This window comes from Neomonachus schauinslandi, chromosome 2 (assembly GCF_002201575.2).
Source record: "Neomonachus schauinslandi chromosome 2, ASM220157v2, whole genome shotgun sequence".
NCBI lineage: Eukaryota > Metazoa > Chordata > Mammalia > Carnivora > Phocidae > Neomonachus > Neomonachus schauinslandi.
The window spans coordinates 43,183,578-43,197,947 of NC_058404.1; the positions used below are offsets into that span (position 1 = coordinate 43,183,578).

Sequence of the window (14,370 nt, forward strand, 5' to 3'; positions counted from 1 at the left end):
CAGGGTTTTAAAGAAGTAATTAAGCTAAAACGAGGTCAGTAGGGTAGGCCTTAATCTAATCTGACTGTTGACTTTATAAGAAGGAGAGATTAGGAGATACACACAGAAGGAAGACCATGTGAGGACACAGAGAGGAGACAGCCATCTGCAAGCTAAGGAAAGAGGCCTCAGAGGAAACCAACCCTGCCCACACCTTGGTCTTGGACTTCCAGCCTCCAGAACTGTGAGAAAATAACTTCTGTTGTTTAAGCCATTCAATCTGTGGTACTTTGTTAGGTTAGCCCCGACTGACTAACACACCGTGCCTCATGGATAGAGAAGGCTTCCCGTCCTTAACCTCACTTTACCTCATTTGAGCCTCACTAGAGCTCTGTGAGTAGTAGGGCAGGGGTCATTGCTCACATCCTAAAGTTGAGGCTCCAAGCAGATAAGTAACCTGAGAGGACACTGGGCCCCCCAGAATCCTGGCCAGGGCTCCTTCCTCCTCACCATGTTTCCTCCTCTTGTCACCATGTTTCCTCCCTGGCACAGCCTTTCTTCTGCACCATGAGGGCTCAGCTGCCTCCCCGGCGCTCACCAGGCCTTGGTGGGAGGCTGGGAGACCATTTCACTCCAGTCACATCCCAGGTCCCACCCCCCCCGCACCATCTCCTAGGCCTCCTGCCCCTCATGTCACCCAAGCAGCTCAGGGCCACCTGGACTTAGGCACTCAGTCCTGGTGCCATTGTTTCCATGGACACCCACGTCCACCCCTGCCTGCAGAATGAGCCTGCACATAGCTGGGTTGGCAGCTGAACTGAAGTTAATAACAGGCTGAGGTACGACCCACTGAGCAGCGGGGGTTAATGGCTTGGTTAGGGGATGGGGGCGGTGGAAATGTTCAGTTAGTGAAAGAGATACCTGTGTGCCACCCCTGGGGTTTGGAAAAGGAGAGCAGGAAGGAGGTGCTAGAAGCAGAAAGGAAGCGGGGGAAATTGAACAAAAAAGGGAAGAAAAGAGGAAATGGGAAGCGAGAGAGAGAGAGAGAGGCGTGAAAGAGAATGAAGGGATAAAGCTGTCGCTGGTGGAACCATGGCCAGGACCAGGGCAAGCTGTCTTCCACTCCTCACCCCAGCTTTGGGGGTGTTGTTGCAATCTGTGAAATGCAAAGAGCCTCTTGGACTTAGAAGTTGTAACCCACCAGAGCAGGGACACACTCTGTGTCTGTCCTCTTAGTGTCCCTTCCCGTCCCTAAACATGGTGTCTCCACCTCATTCTTTCATGTCCCCCTTCCTCACCATTCCCAATGGCCCCCACCCCTCTTGTCCCCAGAACAAATCCAAGTTTTCTCCCACTGATTTGCTCTTTCTCAGCATAAAGCGTGTGGAACAATTGTGGTTTTCTGTTGGGCAGCTGCGCACCTTGATGAATGTGCACGGGGGGGCACTGGCTGCTGGGCGACCCTTGGCAACATCACATGCATATCTTCACTGTGATGCAGGCGGTTACACTCAATGGAGTGTTTACATGGGTTGGGGCTATTTACAGACACACGTGTCCATAGGCTGCAGTTACAGTGGCCTTGGCCCTTGGACTTGCCATCAGGGGAACCTCACAGAAATTATAACACACATTCTCAAAACAGTTCTGATAGGGAGTTTTCCCTGTTTTTCTGAGCAGAGAATGCTCAGAGGCACAATATTGCCAGCTACCATTTGTCGAGCACCTATTATGTGCCTGGGCTTCATATAAGTACCTTATGTCTGGTCTTTCTAACAAACTGAGTAGACATTTATGTCCCTACTTTGCAAATGAGGAAACTGAGGTTCCATTAGATTAAGGAACTATTCACAAGTCCAACAAAAAGTTGGTGGTGAATCTGAAGCCAAAGCCTGTGCCATTTCTGATATGTCACAGAAAAGAATTCACATGGCCTTCAACAGACAACACAGCCACAGCCATCTTGGTCTGTTCATCACCATGAAATCAAACTTTTTCAGTCTTCATACAGCTTTGTATTTTCAAAGCCCAGAACATTTTTCTGGGCACGGAAGGGACTCAATAAATGGCTATGGATAATGAGAAAGTCATACAGACAAACAAGATCTTGATTAGCCAGACTCCTGCCAATGCGAATTCTCAGGTAACTAAAACAACATCATTGAGCTTCTAATTTAAGTGACACAAGCAAATCGAAGCAAAAGAGATTTGTGTCTGACCACTATTTTGAGGATTCCCCTCAGTTCAGGTCGATGGACTAGACAGCCAGTGGGCTGGGTTGAGGAACACATGCATTCTTGCAGTGGGGTCAATGTCCTGCCCCCACAGTCCGTAAGACCATCTACTGTCTCACTCAGAGAGAAGTGATAAACACAAGTTTGACCCCAAGGCCCAAGAAAACTCCTAACACTCAACAGAATCAAGAGGCATGATGAGGGCTTACTATGTTCTGGGCATTACATTAGACATTGAATGGAGTCTGGAATTACAATAATGGTCCAAACATGTGCACTACATTATAGTAACTGAAGCAGGAGAATAGTCAGAGACTACAAGAAAACTTTTAATAGTCAGGGTGGATAAGTGCAGTCTATTGAGTTGACTCTCAGTTAACTTGACAATTCAATTACCCAAGCTAACCAGTCTCAGTTAATCAAGGTTACAATACAATTGGGATTGACTCTACAGATTACTTATCCTCTGATGACCAAAGCATTCCATAAGTATGTCCTTCCTGGATGTGAAACTTTCAGTGTAGCTTTCAGTTCTCATCAGCTTCACAGCCCCCCACCCCCGTAGCTCCTTGTGCAAGAGCCTCCTCTAATCCCCAGTATCCCTCTTTCTGAATTATACTTCTGAGTATGAGGAGGGCAGTGAAATGTGACCTTGGCAGTGAAGTTTGACCTTGGCCTTCTACTTACTTACTAGCTTTATGACACTGGGAAAGTTGATTTACCCTTCAGAGCCTCAGTTTCCTCATCTCTGAAGTGGGATGACTCTACCTGCTCCCTGGAGTTTATTATTTACTCATGTATATCCTCACCTTGCTGTACATAAGTTTTAAAGAAGCTTATGTTTAAGGAGTTTAGGGAGCCATAAGGTAACAAAGTAAAGGTTGAAGCTGACAGCAGAAAGAAAAAAGAATTAAGGCAGGGATAAAACAGATAAAGCACTGGAAACGTGAAGATGACAAAGATTTAGGAGCTGGCCACACTAATGGCCCCAAACGTTATAGAAGCTAATGTGAAAGGGAAGGTTGGCCATTTATATAATTCACAGGGTTCCTAACAGAGATACTATATGACCAAAGGTAGAATTGTACTTGGCACTTAGGCCAGAGAAAAAGGTCTCCGTGGATACTTCTTAAAGAGAACCCATTCGTGATGCAATAAGCAACACCCTTGTGGTAAATGCCACCAAGATTTGTTTTCAGTCACTCCCCATGTGGACAAGGAGCATCCCACCAAAGCCCATTCAGTAGGTGCAGGAAGATTTGAAGGAGGGGACACAGGAAGGACAGAATGACGAGGTCTTGGTGCTCAGTTCTAGTGCCATGACTTAGCCTGGGATAGACTTTAGACTGTTGAGACTTCAGACTCCAGGTTGTCACTTGAACAATCTCCTTACTTACATTGTTCCTCTTAGCAGAGTTTTTAAAAGTCAGCATTGAGAGACCATGAGCTCAGGGCTGTTCCTTCTGAAAAGCGCCTGTGGTGCAGCTAGTCTGGGCTGCCATTTCAGACCCAGGCACCTTCACCAGGAGCAGAGTCAAGGGTAAGTGTGGTATCCCCTTGTGGGAGCTGAGAATGCCTGAGGAGAAGCCATCCCTCCTCCAACTGGAGAGACCAACAAGCAGGTATTGCCAAGATTCTTTTTAGTAAAGAGTTCTGGGTCAGTCTTAATGCACAGATGGATGGGCGAGCAAGGCCACCCCATGGAGAATGGCCATAAGAATTTTAGCCTGGACTTTTTTAAGTGGGTGTGCACAAGAGCAAAATTCATGGGCTTTCATAACAAACCCTTACATATGCCCAGCTACTCTCTGAACTCTACATGTATTAAGTCATGTAAGCTCACCAAAGAGGTAGGCCCTGTTCACAGATGAAGATGAGACCCAGGGCCACACAACTAGTAAGTGTCAAAGCCTAGATTTGGACTCAGGCAGTTGGAGCCAAAGTCCAAACTCCTAACCATGCACAATTGTTGTTTGTAAAGCATTTGAAGCAGGTAGTTAGAAACATCTACCAAATTTGGTAACATTGCTTCTGTGATCACTGCTCTGGAGGTTTCCTTCTGACAGTAAGCATCAGCCCCCTTGGCTCTTCAGTCCACTCCTAGCTCAAGGCAGTGAAAATTACAGTCTGAATATAAAACAACGTATGCCTTTGCTTTCACCATAGTGGGGGTGTTTATGTCCCATTTAGCCAAAAGGCGATATCAAAGCATTAACAAACAAATTGAAATTATGGGGTTCAGAACACTTCCCCTGATTTTACTGCTCCATCTACTGATCCTGACTGCTATTATAAAATTGTAGTACCAAGCGTGTATGAGTATCAATAACTGTGGGTCTTTGATGAGTTCATGTGTAGGCTCATCATCAATATGAAAGCTAGGAAAGAGTCAACAAACACCACACATGATCTAATATTGTTCCTGGTGGACTTCAACACCAAATGGTAATTGGTTAAAAATATGGTCTGTGGTTGAAAAACCTTATCTAAAAGCCTGCCTGCTTCTCACATAAAACATTGTTCTGAAAAACCTAGGCTTCGAGTTAGTTCATCAAGCAAACATTTTCCATAGAATGTCCCCAAACTAATAAGTCTGTATTTGGGAGACACAGAGGGATGTCTCTTTTTAAAGATGGGCTAAACTCTCATTTTTGTCTGGCTAGTCAATGGAAGTTCATAGAGTTGACAAAGGTAAGCAGTACTAGGACTGGGGACCCACCAGTCAGTGATCTTCCTCTTGTGTACTATCCTGCTACAGTTTTACACAATGTGAGGAGTCTGCAAACACTGGGGCTTTTAGACCTGGGAAGGTAAGGTGCCACAAGCTCAACTGGAAGCTAAGAACCCATATTCTTAATCCCCAGGCTTTTGCCTCAGGTAATTGTCTTGAAATTTGTTTTTATTATCAGATCTATCGGCCACATTCAGGTCATCTCACCGAGTTTTATTACAACTGCTTTCCAAGCAAAGTAAAATTTATAACAGACTTTAAATTTGATAAGGTCTCAGTTAGATGCTTCTGACCTTTTGTTTGCACAGGTCTTTACCAATCCAGCTAATTGGTGTGTGTGTGTATTTTTGAAGTTTTGCTTTGTTTTGTTTTTGACCATTAACTAGTTCTTGTCCAAGTAGGCACAGGAGGGTAAGGCCAACTTTTTCTGGAATGCTTGACAACTAAACCAAATTTTAAGTTTTTCACACTCTGCTAGTGAGACCTCTACCTCAAGGGCCTGGAGATAAAACATGTTGAACTTGAAGAGTTTGAAAGTTCTTCTCACCATTCAGTCCTTTTTATCCCCCCTAACTTTCCCAAGACAAAATTATAGACCTGGTGAGTTCTGGAACAGTTGTGTCCATGGTTTGAACAAGAGGGGCTTATTCCCTTTCCACTTGATCCAGATTATCCGTCCTTTGGATGTTTTTAACCCAAGTGGGCTGACTTCAACAGAGTCAATAATGTTAGAAGAGGCACAATAAAGAAGGGGTGCTGTTAAAATTTCCCCCAATGCATTCAACAAGCTACCATTTGATACCACAGGTTCTATTCATAAATGAGTTTGTTGGGAACTTTCACTTTCAATCGGTACAACTATCTCTAAAGATTTGTCACACAAAGAAGTAAACTGCCCATCCCCTAGTGGCCCCCAGTGGAGCCCAAGAAGAGTTGCTGCCAATCTGGGTGCCCAGGACCCCCCAAAACAACCAGTACAAGAGAAGTGTATATAAATAAAGTTCAAGATATCATTTTTACAAGACCATGTGTCCAAACATGCCATGAACGCCCTGACAGGGAATCTGAGTGTTAAGACAAATCACATACAGCTTGCCAGGGAACAAGATCAACTCTAGAAGAAAAATAGCCTTGTCATGTGAGCTGGGTGATCTGACAGCAGTCCCCCTGAGTCTGACAGAGATAAGAGTGGCCAGTCCACTTTTACTTCTGCCAAAGTAATTTTTTCCCTGATGGCCGGAGAGATAAAAGACCTAAACCATAAACATCAGCAGGTGAATTTGTAAAATCCAGGTTATTTTCAAACAGAGAATGTTTATCAAAAAAAAATTCAAAATAGGAAAAAACCTCCAAGCTATTGTCTTTGGGGCTCCAAATGGCCAAATTCCCAGAAGGGAATTGTAGTTATTGTGGAGGTCACCCCAGGATGTGTACCAGGTATAAAAAATCCTGGCATTGGCTTTTCAGCTTGGCTGGGTACTTTCCAAGGTATCTTCTTTCTATGGGCCAACAGACCTCCTGTTTGGCAGGCAAGATCATTCCAGTCAAAAAGGGAGGGTGGGGGTGCCTGGGTGACTCAGTCAGTTAAGCGTCTGCCTTCGGTTCTGGTCATGATCCGATCGAGCCCCCCATCAAGTTCTCTGTTCAGCAGGGATCCTGCTTCTCCCTTTTCCTCTGCCTACCACTCTGCCTGCTTGTGCTCTCTCTCTCTCTGTCTAATAAATAAATAAAATCTTTAAAAAAAAAAAAAAGGAGGGGAGTTCTCAAGGGTTGAGATCACCCTGGAAGCATTAACTGGGGAGGTGGACAAAAGACAGTGCTCATGGCTATTACCAGGAACAGAGGAATCAGGCATCTTGCTGGAAGAGCTGAGGGATAGTCATGAGACCATCGCTCAATTGGGAGTAAGCTAGAGAAGAAGTCATACGTTTGTGTTTGATGGCAGCTGAGAGGAAGGCAATCCCACAAACTGGAAAAATCCAGTTGGAAACAAACCATAAGAGGAGATTGTTGCCCCAGTAGGGAACTTCATAGAGACCTGGTAGGGCATTTAGAACATGATCTATGCAGATTGGGAGCTAACGGTGGATTGAGCTACCTTCCAGGGACTTGTTGTCCATTGGTAGGTAAAGCCAAAGATTCCTAGCGTTCACCCTCAGAGCTAACCTCATGCTTCAAGGACACAAAGCATTGTGCCCTTGATCTAACAGAAGGAGAGCACTTTCTCCTCAGAGCTGCTTACAGGCATCTAACCCATGTTCACAGCCGCAGTCAGTGTGACCCTGGCCCCAGTAACAGGGTGAGGAAGCTGGGAAGAACCACACTGCAGATGGTCTTTACAGTCCTGCCAGGAAAGAGAGTGGAACAACTGAGCAATATATTGGGGTGACTTTCAAGGGTATCTATTGGGAATATCAACACTACATGATTCTTCATCAAGGTCAAACAAGAGACATAACAAACATATCTCCCCTAGGATGTGACTTCCTCTTACCCATCCACCTGAGTCATGATATACTAATTGTCATGTGTTTTAGTCAGCTGGGGCTGCCATAACAAAATACCATAGACTGGGTGCTTAAACAACAGAAATTTAATTTCTCATAGTTCTAAAGGCTAAAAGTCAGAGATCAGGGTGCCAGCAAGGTCAGTGCTTGGTGAGAGCTCTCTTCCTTGCAGATGGCCTCTATCATGTCATGTGTTCACATGGCAGAGAGGGGGAGAGAACTCCAGTGTCTCTTCTTATAAGAACACAATCCCATCATGAAGGGATCCCACTCGCATGACCTCATCTAACCTGAATTACCTCTCAAAGACCTCATCTTTAAATACATTGGAGGTTAGGGTTTCAACATATGAATGGTAGAAGAAGAGACAAAATTCAGTCCATAGCAGCCTGTTTTGCCATAAATCCAGTCACTCTCTGTTACTGATCTTCATTAACAAACAACATTGTTTCAACATGTCAGCCTTGATATTAACTTAGTGAGGTTATGGTTCTATGGAGACAATTAAAAGAGCTAATAGATAAAGTGATGGGATAGAATAAATGAATGCTTACCAAATACTTATCCCTCACCCTAACTGCCCCTCATTTTCTTCCAGAGCCCATTTCCAAACTTTGTGCTCTTAACTCAAATGTCTTCCAAATTCTCTGCTCCAACCCAATTAAGATACCCTGGGTTCTGGAAACTTCAAAAAGGATACATTACTAGCCCATGAAACATGGCAGGCACTATTGTGGAAAAATTTGAAACTCGGAAAGAACAAGAGAACGTCTCCACCCACAAGGTATGCGAAGAGCAGAGATCACAACCATTACCAACATATATTTTTTGAGACCAGTACAGTGCTAGGTTCAGAAGGATACATGAAGGAAGGTCCTCAAAAAGCTCACATTGCCTTAATAAGGAGCATTGGAATTATAATTTATGTGGTTCTGACTCTAAGTGCTGAAAGGTCTTGGAAGAGGAAGAAATCTGGGTCAACCAGAACAATCAGAGAAGAATTTATGGGGGAGGACATATGGAAAGTGGAGCTTGAAAGATGTGTAAACATTTTAGAGAGGAGAGAGAAGAGTTTATCAGGCAGGAACCAGCATGAGCAGAAGCACTCAGGCAGGGATCTGACGGGTAGAGGGCATGAGGAGACCTATGTGCTGGAATGGTGGCTAGGTGTTAGGATGCATTCATTCATTGGCTCATCCTTTCATTCATTAATAAATATTTATTGAGCACCTATTATGTAACAGGCACTATTCTTGCTAAAGAGGACTCAGTAGTGAACAAAAAGATCCCTGCTGTCATGGAGCCTCCATTCTAGTAAGAAAGAAAAAACAAATAAATATATAATGTCAGATGGTAAAAAAATTATGAAAAAAAAATAAAGGAGGATTAAGATTTCTAATCAAGTAAGACAATTACCTGCTTGCCTAAAACATTCAAAATATTGACAAAAATATATAATGCAATGACTTTTAAGATACTGTACATCAGGCAACAATGGACTGTGATTCCTAAAAGACAAGAAACAAAGTGCACCCAACAGTAGTCCCACTTTGAGTTTCCAGATCAAGGCACAAGGAAGAGGAACCAAGATGGAGCCCAGCAGATTCCTCTAGTGAGAAGACAGAGTTGAGAGTCTAGAGAGACCAAGAAAGTTAGAGTTCCCAAGGCAAAATAAAAGAGGAGAGAGATGTACACAGAGATAACCCTGAAGATCAGGAGAAGGGTTCCACTGAGTAGTCATCTGAGTACTGATCGGCACATGTATGTGTGTAGAAAATGTCTAAGGCCAGGGAAAGAACCATCCAAAAGACTTAAAGGGAACAGTACCCTGTGTTCACAAAGGGCCAGGAACAGTACTTGCTCCCACCAGTCATACTGTGAAACTTCATAATTCTAGGACTTTGCCTCAAGAGGGGAAGTAATAATAAACCCTAGACCAAGCACTGCTTTGGTCCTACCTAGCAAATCTTAAGCACAAGACCCAAAAGGTCAAAATATTTCCAGTTTCATCACAGACTATTTCATCACAGACCGAAGTTCAAGAATATTTATATGAAAATAAAAATATCCAGCACCCAACAAGGTAAAATTCACAATGGCTGGCATCCAATAAAAAATTATCAGGCATATAAAGAAGCAGGAAAATACAATCCATGTTGAAAAAGAGTAATCAGTTGAAACCAACTCAAAACTGACACAAACATTAGAATTAGTAGCAAAGATAGTAAACAGTTTTTATAACTGTAATTCACAAAGTTAAGTAAAGACATAAGAGATACAAAAAGTTGAAAACTACAACATCTAAAATAAAATTGAATGGTATAGAATTAGTAGCCAATTAAATATTTCAGAAGAAAACATTAGTATACTTTGAAAACATACCAGTAGAAATTATTCAAAATGAAACACAGAGAGAAAAGAGAATTTTAAAAATAAACACAACATTAGGCTGTGGAACAATTTCAAGTGACCTCCTGTATGTGTAATTAGTGTCAAAGTAGGAGAGGGAGAAAGGGAAGACAGAAAAATACTTGAATATTGGCTGAAATTTTTTCAAATTTGATAAAAACTATAAACCCATAAATTCAAGAATCTCAATAAAGGCCAAGTTCAAGAAACATGAAGAAAACGATACATAGCACATAATAATCAGATCAAATCAGTGAAAAATAAAAAATCTTAAAAGCAGACAGAGGTAAAAAGAGGTGCTATATACAGAGGAACAAGGATACTATGACAGCAGATATCTCATCAGCAATAATGCAAGCCAGAAAGCAATGAAGCAACACCTTTAAGTTACTGAAAGAAAAATTTGTCTACCTAAAATTCTGTAGAGCAAACATATCCTTAAAAAACAAAGACAAAATCATGACTTTTGAGACATACAGAAACTGGAAGAATTCCTCACCACCAGCCGACCTAGAGTATAAGAAATGGTAAAAAAGAAGGAAAATGATACAGATGAAAATATAGATCTACAGAAAAGAATGAAGAATGCTAATATTGTAAATATATAGGTAAATATATAAGATTTGTTTCTTATTATTTAAATATCTTTTAAAAATAATTAGTTACACAAAAACAATCACAATGTAGTATAGGGTTTATAACATATGTAAAAGTAAAATATATGGCAAAACAACACAAAAGATGTTGAGAGAAATGGGAGTATACTGTTGTAAGTTTCTCACATTGTACACTTAATAGTAGACTGATAAGTTAAATATGTATATTATAAACCCTAAAGCAATCAGTAAAATAACAAAACAAAGAATTATAATCATCTTACAAGTGAAATAATAAAAGTAATCAATCCAAAAATAGATAGAAAAAGGAAGATGAGAACAAAGAATAGTGGAACAATTAGATAACAACTAGCAAGGTAACAGATTTAAACATAACTATATTAATATTCACATTAAGTGTAAATGGTCTAAATACTCCAAATAAAAAGAAGTGATTGTTAAATTGGAAAAAAAAAAAAGCAAGGCCCACTGTATGCTGCCTATAAGAAATACACCTTAAATATAAAAGCACAAATATGTTAAAAGCAAAAGGATGGAAAAGGATATACTACACTAACACTTACCAAAAAAAAACTACAGTATCTATAGTAATACTACACAAAGTAGATTACAGAGTAAAGTATATAATCAGAGGTAAAGAAAGTCATTTCATAATGATAAAATGGTCAATTCATCCATATGACAAAACAATTCCCAAAATGGTGATGCATCTAATAATAAAGATTCAAAGTACATGAAGAAAAAAACTGATAAAACTATAATGAGACAATTTTAGTCAAAACTTCAGTACTCTCTATAATTGATAGAAAAAAATAGACATGGGGTGCCTGGATGGCTCAGTTGTTAAGCGTCTGCCTTCAGCTCAGGTCATGATCCCAGTGTCTACACTGGGATTGAGCCCCGCATCGGGCTCTCTGCTCAGGGAAAGCCTGCTTCTCCCTCTCCCACCCCCCTGCTTATGTTCCTGCTCTCACTATCTCTCTCTTTGTCAAATAAATAAATAAAATCTTTTAAAAAAGAAAAAAATAGACAGGAAATCAATAAGGACATAGAAGATTTAAGCAATGGTATCCATTAACTTGACCTAATTGATACTTATAGGAAACTCCACCCACAAAAATAGAATACACATTCCTTTCAGGTGCACACAAAACATTTCCTAAGATAGACCATATTTTGAGCCATAAACTTAAAGTCTTAAAAATTGAAAAGAATCTGTCATACAATGTAAATTCCCTGACCACAATGGAATTAAACCAGAAATAAATAACAGAAAGTTTTCCGGAAAGTCTCTCAATATTTACTAACACACTTTTAAACAACCCACAAATCAAAATATAAATCAAAATGAAAAATAGAAAGCATTTTGAACTGAATGAAAATGGCAAAAACACAACAAATTTGCAGGATGGTACTAAAATACTACTTTGGGGAAATTTATAGGACTAAATCCCTTTTTTGAAAAGAAGAAAGTTCTCAAAACTTCAGTTTACACCTTAAGAAACTAGAAAAAGAAGAGCAGACTAAACTCAAAATAAGTAGAAAAAGGAAATAAGATCAGAACAAAAATCAATTAAATAGAAAACAGGGAAGCCATATAGAAAAATCAATGAAACCAAAAAAATGTTTCTTGAGAAGATCAATAAAATTGATGAGTTTCTAGTTTTTTCAGGAAAAAAGGAGAGAAGACAAAAATCACCAGTGTTAGGCATGACAGAGGAAATATCACTGCAGAGTCTATACATACTGAAAGGATAATAACAGAATATTATTAAAAACTTTATGCCCATAAACTGACAACAACTAAAACAAAATAGACATATTTCTTGAAAAACACAAACTACCAATGTTCAGTCAAGAGTTTGATGACTTGAATAACCTTATTATATCTATTATAGACACTTTTTCCCACAAAAAAATTTCCAGGCCCAGACGGTTTCACTGGCAAATTCTACCAAAATTTTAAGGAAGAAATAATATTAATTCTATACCAACTCTCCCAGAAAATTGAAGATGAGGAATACTTCCCAACTTATTCTCTGAGATCAGCATCACCCCGATACCAAAACCAGACAAAAATATTACAATAAAACAACAGACCAGTATCCCAACAATTTGATATCCAGAAGCAAAAAAATAAACTCCAATCCGCATTTTGACATGATATGCAAGAATTAACTCAAAATGGATCATGCACCTAAATATAAAACCTAAAACTACAAAACTTCTAGAAGAAAATATAGAAGAAAACCTTTGTGACCTCAAGTTAGGGAAAGATTTCTTAGCTCCAACACCAAAAGCATGATCCATAAAGGAACAAATTGGAAAACTGGACCTCATCAACCTTCAGCATTTCTGATTTTTGAAAGACATTAGTAAGAGAATGAAATGACATGTCACAGACTGGGAGAAAATTATATATTTAATTTAAAAACATGCATCCAGTTCTCTCTTTTTCTCTGCCATCATGGTGTATGCGGTTGACTGTTCCTCACCATGTCTTCTCACAAGACTTTCAGGATCAAGAGATTCCTGGCCAAGAAACAAAAGCAGAATCATCCCACTCCCTAGAGGATTCAGATGAAAACTGGTAATAAAATCAGGTACAACTCCAAGAGAAGGCATTGGAGAAGAACCAAACTGAGTCTATAAGGGATCACACATGAGATGGCACACATATTTATGCTGCATGGAGGTCATGTGCTCACATCCTATCACTCTGTGAATATCAATACCACCTGAACAATAGACATGTTTTATCAGGGAAATTATTTTTCTCTGTCACTATGCTTTTGCACCAGTAGGTTAGTTCAGTAATAAATATGTGAGACCTTAAAAAAATTGCATCCAGGAAGCATAAAGAATTCTCAAATTCAATAATAAAAGATAGACAACCAAACAAAATAATAAATCTATGAGCACACCCTAGGGTGATCCCTAATAAGTTGTATCCTTGTATAATCACCTTCCCCTGAGTGCAAGTAGAACCCATGACTTGCTTTTCACCAATAGATTATGGCAAAGGTGATGGGATGTTACTCCCATGATTACCTTATGTTACACAAGACTCTATTTTGGCAGACTGGAGAGAGTCACATGGCAAGGACCTGCAGGCAGCCTCTGGAGCTAAGAGGAGATTCCAGATGAGATAGCTAGTAATAATCTGGGACTCTGGTCATACAGCTGCAAGGAAATGAGTCCTGCCAACAACTTGATAAGCTGGGATGTGGATCCTTCCCTAGTCAAGCCACCAGATTAGAAATCAACCGGGACACCATGTTTACAGCCTGGGGAGACCCTGAACAGAGCACTCAGCAAAACTGTGCCCAGACTCCTTACCCACAGAAATCATGAGTTAATAAGTATGTACTGCTTTAAGCTACTAAGTTTGTGATAGTTTGTTATGCAGCAGAATACTAATACAATGGATAAAAGTTTTGTACAGACACTTCACCAAATAAGATATATGGGTGTCAAATAAGCACATGAAAAAAATGCTACCTATAATTAGGAATTAGGGATATCTAAGTTACAACTGCAATGAAATAATAATACATACCTTTTAGAATTGCCAAAAGTGGTGGCAAGGACGTGGGGAAACTACAACTCACATATGTGCCTGGTTGATCTATACAGTGTTACAGCCTCTTCAGAAAGCAGTTAAACAGTTGCTTGAAAATTAAACATATACCTATCCCTTATAACCCAGTCATTACTCTCCGAGGTATTTACCCAAGAGAAAAGAAAGCATATATGTTCATCCAAAGCCTTGTACATGAATATTAACAATGTATTTATCTGTAATAGCCAAAAGTTAAAAATACCCCATGCAGCAATTGGTGACTGGATCAATACACAATGGAATACTACTCAACAATAAAAAGGAATAAACT

The 14,370-nt window shown here is 40.2% G+C and overlaps 1 pseudogene; it reads left to right on the forward strand.

Moving 5' to 3' along the window:
- The first annotated feature begins 12,973 nt into the window (after window positions 1-12,973).
- LOC110588607 lies at window positions 12,974-13,129 on the forward strand (annotated as a pseudogene).
- Window positions 13,130-14,370: the final 1,241 nt, after the last annotated feature.